Consider the following 9,163-nt stretch of genomic DNA (forward strand, 5'->3'; position numbering starts at 1 on the left):
AATTTTTTTTATTTTAAACCCTTAACTTCTGTGTATTGACTTATAGGTGGAAGAGTGGTAAGGGTAGGCAATGGGGGTCAAGTGACTTGCCCAGGGTCACACAGCTGGGTGTTGACTATATTTTTAAAAAGCATCAGTAAAACATTTAATTCAGTAGGACAAAATTCTATCAAAAGGGAATTCTTACATCTAGCCATCGCTCATGCATGCATCAAAGTCAAACAAGTCCTTGAAAACAGTTTTATTTTATGACCTTCTAAGTAACAATTACAAATGTACAATAGAGAGATTTGTGGTTGCAAAAAGTGTTTGCCATTTTCATGGAGGATGTCCAATGTAAAGTCCAATAGAAAAAGAATTCCCAATGTGAAGAATTCCCATCTGCATAACTTCTGAATGAGAACCACCATCGTTTAAAAGAGTATGCCCAGCTAGCTTAGTTGGTAGAGCATGGGACTCTTAATCCCAGGGTCCTGGGTTTGATTCCCACATTGGGCGCCATTCTGGTGAGATCTGCTGTATCAGTTGCTTAATCTCTCATAGTCTTAATTTCCTCATCCATAAAATAGAGATAATAATTATACAGAGCTTTCAGGAGAATCAAATAAAATTTTATTTGTGTGTATGTGAGAGAGTTAAGTCTTTGCTAACTTTTAAGCATTATATAAAATGGCAGTATATTGGGCACTCCCCCCACAAACTGTTCTAGTTCAAAATCTATCTGTGTCTTTTCATTTTTTGAGATTGATCATGTTCTCCTACAAATTCTCCGTGTTGGGGAGTCTACTCAATATGTTGAGAGCCTTCTGCCCAATTTCTTAACATTGGATGAATTCTGATAGAACTTTGAGACTCCTTATTGATGATCCCTCCTTTATACTATGTGACCAGGCTGCCTCTTGGGTAGCTGTTGATATAGTACTTTAAGGTTTCCAGAATGCTTCTTACATATTTTCTCATTTGGTCCTCATAAAAAAACCTATGAGATAGATGCTATTATCACTTCCATTTTACAGACTTGCATAGGTGTCTCATAGCTAGTACCTGAGGCAAAATTTGAACTTAGGACTTCCTACTGCCAAGTCTAGTGCTCTTAGTATATAATTTTACTACTGCATAAGGAAAGCTTAAAGGGTGCATATGATAGACAAATAAGGGAAGGTTTCATGAAAGAGGTTGGCACCTGTGTTGGGCTTTTACAAAAGAGAACAATTGAAGAGAGATTATGTCCCAGAAATGGAGGATGTCCTATGGGAATACACAATACCTAGAAAGTATGAGATGGCATTGATGAACATTTGGTTGGCCATTTTACTTGCAAAATGTAATACATGAAAGGAAATGGTTTCATATAAGGTTGGAAAGGTGGTTGGAGCCAGATTGTTGAGTGCCATCTTAAGGTTTATATTTTATACTGTAGATGATAGAGGAGCCACTGAGAGTTTCTGAGGAGAGGATTACCACGTGTAGAACTATATAGCAGGATAATGATTTATCTCTGAGTGTATTTACTCTTTGAAATGGCTTGAAAAAAGTTTCCATTCAATATGAGCATCTTGATTCCAAAGGGCAGGTTCTTTCTACATTAGCAAAGGAGCATCAATGCCTCTTCCCTCTAAGGTACAGTCCTGATGCTTTTTCTCATGGCTTTACCTGCTTCTTTGGTATCTCTTTGTACATCCTTTCCCCAACTGACCAGGTGTCAGGCTTGACCATTGTTATATGGCCTGTGGTGTGCAGAAGTAACTGAAGAGGGTAGATCATTCTGCATATTAAAATAAGCACCCAGCCTGCAGACATTTAAATGAATGGCTCTGGATTTATCATCTCTTCTCTTTCCATGGAGTCACCATCTGCTCACCTTTTCCTCTGGAACACAATCCCAGAACTAGGCTGCATAGCAGAAGGTGCATGTTTGTGTTCTCTGGGGTATGATGACTTTGATGGATAAGGCACTTCAGCCTAGGGAACTGGGCCCTTGATCTGTTCATTTCTAAGCCATACTTGCCTCAGAGTAGTCTGATTGCTGCATTAGGGTGCAGAGAAAGTATGTGGTTATACACTCAAACCTCTGACCTCTCTTCTACCTTTCCCAGATATTTGATTGGGAGCAATACAGAGAAAACAAAAGCCCAAAGGCCATGGGAGATTACATTAGATGCTTGCCCCTAGAGGATGGAATCCCTATCTTCCCTTATACTTGCTGGTGAGCTACTCACTCTACAATAAGAGAAATGTGTATCCTTAAAATGTCTTAGAAAGAGGAAATCCAATTCTTAGCAGATCAAAGTATCCAATGTATATATCTCAAACACACTAGGAGTCAGCTAAAGAATATTGCTTAGTATCCTCATTATTGGGCTGCATCTATACACATGAGACTGGCTGGGAAAATTTTTTTTAAATTTGAATTTAGTCATAGAATCTTACAATTTCAGAGCTGGAGAATTCAGAGATCACCTTGGCCACTGGTCCTTACCCTTGTTTAGGTCATAGATCCCTTTAGCAATCTGGGAACCTATGGGTCCCTTTTAAAAATCATGTTTGTTTTCCATATTAATGATAAATTTCAGTTATAGTTTGGGAAAATAGAAATATAATTTTTCCTCATCCAATGTTTTGTATCCTATGAAATCTATTAGCAGTCAGTCAGTAAATATTTATTAAGTACCAGCTATGTGCCAGGCACTATGCTAAATGATGGAGATAAAAAGAAAGGCAAAAAACAGCCCTTGACCTCTAAGGACTTCCATTCCAGTGGAGAAATGGGGGAGACAACATGAAAACAACTGTGTCTGAATGAGCTGTATGTGGGACAAATAGGAGGTAACAACAAAGGGAGGGCACTTAGAGTTAAGAGGAGGTGGGAAAAGTTTTTTTTTTTTTGTAAAGGATGGGATTTTAGCTGGGTCTTGAAGGATTCTAGGAGGTAATGATAAGGAGGGATAGCATTCTTTTTTTTAAAGCCTTGTCTTCTATCTTAGAATTGATACTAAGTATGATAAGGGATAGGTATTTGAGGTCAAGTGCCTTGTCCAGTTATTTTGCTAGGAAGTGTCCAAATCCAGATTTGAACCCAGGAACTCTCATCTCCAAGCCTGGCTCTCTATCAACTGATCTACATAGCTGACTCAACCATTCTTGTTAATCTAAAAACTTGAGTAAACAACTCCATCTAATCCAACCCATATTTGATCAGAAACTACCTTTCACAGCACCACCACCAACAGGCAACTTCTGCCAAAATGACTGATTCTATTACTTTTTAAAATGGAAATGAATTGACAGATCATCTGAATTAGCCACTTCATTCAGTCATAAGTGATCAAACCCATTGAGGCTAAGTTTAATTGCTTAAAATAGTAGTAGTGATAATAATTGCAATGGATGACCCTAGCTTCTATTTATGCTTTATTCTGTTGTGGTCTAGGGATTACAAAGTTAACCAAGCAATGGTTTGAGGTAATTGGGTGGTACATTGGATAGGGTTTTGGACCTGTAGTCAGGAAGACCTGAATTCAAATCCAGATTCAGAGACCAGCTATGTGACCCTTAACAAGTCACCTAACTTCTATTTGCCTCATCTGTACAATAAGGGTAATTTTAATGCCTACCTCCTAGAATTGTTATAAGGATTAAATGAGATACTTAAAAAGTACTTTGTAAAGTTCAAAGTGCCATACTAAGGATAGCTAACATTAATAATGCAGTACTATTCTGGCCTGATCTGCATGAATCCTTTGCTTTTCCCACGTTGGGGTTTCCATCTCATCAGCCCTGAGATCTCCAGGTTTCTTCCTGCTTCTGTTTCCTTTCTCATGTTTATCTCCATCTGGGATTCTCCTCCAGCTCCTTTAAAATTCCATTCATCCCTGAAGGCCTTCATCAAGACTCACTTCCCCAAGAAGCCTTCATTACCTACTTGGGTTTCACTGAAGTCCTGTTGTTCTCTCTGAAGCATTGGGTCCAGAACATAAACAGATGGCTCTCTAAGCATTATACTTGTTACTTCCTTAGCAATCAGAAGGGGATAATTCTCTTCCAAAAAAGAGAACTCAGACTTGCAACCTTTCCTATTGTATTTCCACTCCTGCTTTCTAGTCCTCAGCAAATACAGTCTTAGCCAACCAGTAAGAATGAAAAAGCACAGTTTTTGGAAGAGATCTGGGAGTACGCTCTTTAAAGCAGAGAGGTTCAGGCTTCCATTATGTAAACCAGATGATTTATTAACCAAGTCCTTACAAGTTTCCAGTTTATATTAGATGGGCTCATTCCTTTAACCCTGATGCAAAAGGTTCTTTCATCTTTTCTCATTAGTTAAAAAATATTTAGTTCTACTTTTCCTTATAGTTTTAGTTCAAGTTAGATTTATCTGTTTCAACTTCTTTAGTCACTGAGGAAGCAAAGTCCTTGGTGTTTTCCAGCCCTGCCTATTCGTTCAAATTTAAAGTTGCTTTCTCTTCAGTCATGCAAGCTCTGCATGACCTGGTCAGGCATTTCTCCTCGTCTCCCACTTGGAGATTTATTTCAGCTAGTCTCTTCTTTCCTGAGCATATAGCTTTTGCTTAATTACCCCCAATGCCCACTTACCCTCTGCTTTCCAATTTTCAAAGTTTTTATTTCTCGTATCTTAAATAATTGTTTCCTGATATTTTGCCATCTGTGTTCTCTCCCTCCCTTCTACATTTATCTCCTCCCCAAGAAGGAAGATAATATAATATAGGTTGTACTTGTGCTGTCATGCAATACGTACTTCCATGTTCTTTATGTTATGAGAAGAGACACATATAATTTACAATAGAGACAAAGTCATGGAAAAAATGAAGTGAAGAATGGTGTGCTTCAATGTGCACTCAGACTACATCAGTTCCTTCTATGGTGCTGGATAATCTTTTTCATTATGAGTCTCTTAGAGTTGGTTTGGATCCTTGCCTTATTGATAATAATTAAGTCATTGACAGTTAATCATCATATATTATTGTTAATGTGTACAACATTCTCTGGTTCTGCTCACTTCACTTTGTATTAATTCATATACAGTAAAATTTTCCAGGATTTTGTGACTGTCTTGTTCATCATTTCTTATGGCACAATAGTATCTCATTACAATTATATTATGTACCACAATTTTTTTGGGCATCCCTTCAGTGTCCAGTTCTTTGCTCCCTGCCAAAGGGGTTGCTATGAATATTTTTATACAAGTAGGCACTTTCCCCCTCTCTTTAATGTCTTTGAGATACTGACATAGTAGTGGTATTGCTGGGTCACAGGGTATACACAGTTTGATGGCTCTTGGGGCATGGTTCTAGATTGCTTTCCAGAATGTTTGCATAGTTCACAGTTCCACAATGGCCACTCCTTTCAACTATTCAAGGTTTATTTGCTTCAATTTCTCTAAGAGATGTGATATATTTCTTCACATTCCCAAACTCCAAATTTCTATAAAGATTTTCTTTCATTATTACCTCTAATTTTTTTTTTACTTTAATTACTTCTAATTACCTCTAGATTTGCCTCAAGACACAAATCTAGAATTCTGATGGCATTTATTTGATCAGGCTTCTCATCTAAATTGCCTTCATCATGTCCTATCTCAGCAATACATTTACATATTGCTAAGATCTAATTAGCATTATAGATAATATATTTGTTACTCAAATCCTGAAGCCCATTGGTATGTGTCTCTCTCCTCACTGGTGGAGATTCATGTCTGGTACCTGTGTAAGAAATGAGGCAGTGTTGGTAAGAGCAAGAGAGATTCCAGGTTCTTCTAGCTTCCAGACTTGAGAGAGCTGTTTAATGCCAACCTCTTCTTAAGTCATTAAAGGGTGAAAAAAATTTTGGAAAGAAATTGACATGAGAGGAGCAGGCAGTTTCTGTAATGTCCCTAATCCCAATCTACTATACTAGAGACTTTTGAGAATTTTCCCTTTTGGGTGGAATCTAGAACACTCTCTCTTGGTTAAGCTAAGCTATTTTGCTCCCAATGGGAGACTCCTTCAGTCTATACCAGTGGTTCCCAAACTTTTTTAGCCTACCGCCCCCTTTCCAGAAAAAATATTACTTAGCGCCCCTGGAAATTAATTTTTTAATTTTAATAACAATTAATAGGAAAGATAGATGCACCTGTGGCCACACTGCCTCCCTAGAATGCTGCAGCACCCTCCAGGGGGTGATGGCACCCACTTTGGAAATCACTGGTCTTTACTGTCTAGTATATATTCCTCTATGTATACTTTCCCTGATTTCAATTTTGCCATTGACTTGAAAAATGGGTTTCTTTGCTTCTTGCTATATGTGTCCATTGTAGAATAAGTATGTGATGGGAAAATGGTCAAGCCTTGGATATAGAACTACCCCTCCTCCAATTAATTTCCCCATTAATGAGTTGTGATCAAGTTTTACTTGAACCTTAAAGTTACTTCCCTAGACCAGTGATGGGCAAACTAAGGCTTGAGGGCCAGATGTGGCCCCCTGAGATGTTCAATCCAGCCGCAAGACATTATTCCTAATTTGATGAATACAATGAGTAGGATACAATACAATGAAACTTCGAAAGAGTTGCCTTAGAAACAGACTGACAGATGAGCATTTCCTTTCCTTTGGCCCCCTCTTTAAGAAGTTTGCCCATCACTACTTTAGACTAAGAATATTTAAGGAAGCATATTGACATAATTCTAGCATGTCTCTGAAGAAAAGAGAATGGCCAATTTCTGGCCCCAACCTTTTCCTTCCCTTCCTGGCAGGAATTAAAGTCTCTTCCAGATAAGAGGATGGAACACAGAGAGAGATGCTTAGACACACTATATACTCTTCACTTGTCCAGAGATGAACACATGTGTTGGGGTGAGAGGAAGCTTTGCCTCCTATATATGGAGCTCCTATCACATGATATACTTTAGTAGCTTCCTATATTCTCTAATAGTTTCACCCAGGTCAACCTTCCCAGGTAGATTATAAGCTCTTCAACAGTGAGAATGGTGCCTAAAACTTCTTTGACTTTTCTACAGTGACTGGCACAGTGATGGACCAAGAGAAGATCTTCAGTAAATAATTGAATTATTTCCTTTCAAGAGGAAAGACCAGAAATGCAAGTCACTTTTTTAATGTGATCCTCCCAGTATACAGAAAGAATCCTGGAGGGAAATATATCCATCCTGTGCTGGCTGTCCTCTTCTCCATACCTTAATTTTATTAAGAATCATAGCAGTTATAACCTGCTAGCTATATATTTGATCATTACCAACAAACTGTTAAACCTTTGAGTTCAATTTCATTATTTCTAAATCAATAGACTGCAATCTCTTTGAGAGCTGGTGCCATGATACATTTCATCTTTGTATTGTTAGTGCTTACAACAGTGCTTTTGCTCATTCGGGGATGGGAGGCAGTCCTATAATTTCATTTTTATAGGGAACTTGGTATGGAAATGTTCTTCATTACATACCAGAAATTTGTCTGTGACATAATTTTAGAGCAGTGATTCTTAACCCAGAATCTGTGAAGTGCTTAAAAAATTCTTGTCAGACGGCCAATACAGATTTATTCAATGCTTTCTATGTGCTAAGTTCTAGGGATACAAAGAAAAGTAAAAGACATTTCCTACCCTTGAGGAGTTCACAATCTAATGGTGGAGACTACATGTAAAAAACTTAGGCAATGCATTTTGATTGGTTTTCTATATTTCTATAATTAGTTTCCTAGGTATCTTACTGTTGTTTTTTTTAAACCCTTACCTTCTGTCTTGGAGCCAATACTGTGTATTGGCTCCAAGGCAGAAGAGTGTTATGGGTAGGCAATGGGGGTCAAGTGACTTGCCCAGGGTCACACAGCTGGGAAGTGTCTGAGGCCATATTTGAACCTAGGACCTCCTGTCTTTAGGCCTGGCTCTCAATCTACTTAGCTATCCAGCTGCCCCCTAGATATCTTATTGTATTCATTTAAAAGTATTATTCTCTGAGAGGGAGTCTATAGGCTTCACTTGACTGCCAAGATAAATTTTTTTTAAAGCATAAGAACCTTCTTCTTAGAGAGTTAACTTAGAACTTAGAGTGGTTCCTGGGAACACAATTGTTTGTGATTTTTCCAGGGTCAGTATGTGTCAGGATTTGAATCCAGGTCTTCATGGCTTTGAGACTAGTTTTGTTCCTCCTAGGCCATTTTCCCTCTAGCTTTGTATATAGCAAGTACTTAGATGCTCGCTCACTTCTGGATTTGTGGAGGTATGAGAACACAGCCCAGCCTCACAAGGCTATTGCATAGAATAATATTTTTAAATTGCTTTTAATTTTCCCAAAGCCTTTTACTTTTCACCAAATCCTTGTAATGATGGTATGAAGCAGGTAGGGCAAGAAACTTTGACCCAGAGAGACTTGATTATGTAAGATTCCATTGCTTGTTACAGGAAGATCCTAGGCAAGAACTCAGATCTCCTGACTTCCAGTCTCCTATGTTCACCCCTGGACCCCCATACTTCATCATTACTTATTTGTTGTGGTGAATACGTAACAAAGGATGTAAACTGTTTGGACCCAAACCAAAGAGTCGGTTCTTAACTTCCCCTTCATCACCCTGTTTGCAGACCAGCCATTATACTTCAGGAAGGCATTTCTCCCTTTACTCTACTTGGCACCTCTTGTCATGAGATTCTTTATCTGTCCTTTCCTGCCATGAGTGTTCTTGTACAAGCTCTGCCAGTCACTCTCCAGCTGTGTGCTCCAGCATCCTTCATTAGCTTTGCCTTTTCTTGGGGACTGGCAATTCAGGCAATCAGTAGTACTTGTCTCTGTTTCCAGCTGGGTCCCTCTCACCACCACCTCTCCCTCAATCCGGGGCCATTTCCTGGATCTGGGACAGAACCAGTGCTGCAGTTTCTGAAATATTAATGGTTTCTTTTGTGAAGGACAGCACACTGAGTCCTTTTGTTGCAAATTAAAATCTCCAACAGAAGTAAAGGGAAAAATGGGGTAGAAAAGTCCTTGTTCTGGAATTTAAGACAAAGAAGGATAGTCTTTCTCATTCTAAAGAGGCTGAAGTTGAAGCTTTGGAAGCCTAAGGTTTGACTAATCAGAGATTTAACTAATAATAATAATAATAATAACAATAAATCAATGAGTATTTATTAAGTACCCACTATTTGTTAGCATTATACAGGATTAAAGGT

The 9,163-nt window shown here is 38.4% G+C and overlaps 1 non-coding gene across 1 annotated transcript; it reads left to right on the plus strand.

Moving 5' to 3' along the window:
* Positions 1-425: 425 nt before the first annotated feature.
* Positions 426-498, plus strand: TRNAK-CUU. Its single transcript has one exon. It is a non-coding gene; the product is annotated as a tRNA-Lys (tRNA).
* Positions 499-9,163: the final 8,665 nt, after the last annotated feature.

The sequence above is a fragment of the Gracilinanus agilis genome, chromosome 4 (assembly GCF_016433145.1).
Source record: "Gracilinanus agilis isolate LMUSP501 chromosome 4, AgileGrace, whole genome shotgun sequence".
In the NCBI taxonomy this organism is placed as follows: Eukaryota; Metazoa; Chordata; class Mammalia; order Didelphimorphia; family Didelphidae; genus Gracilinanus; species Gracilinanus agilis.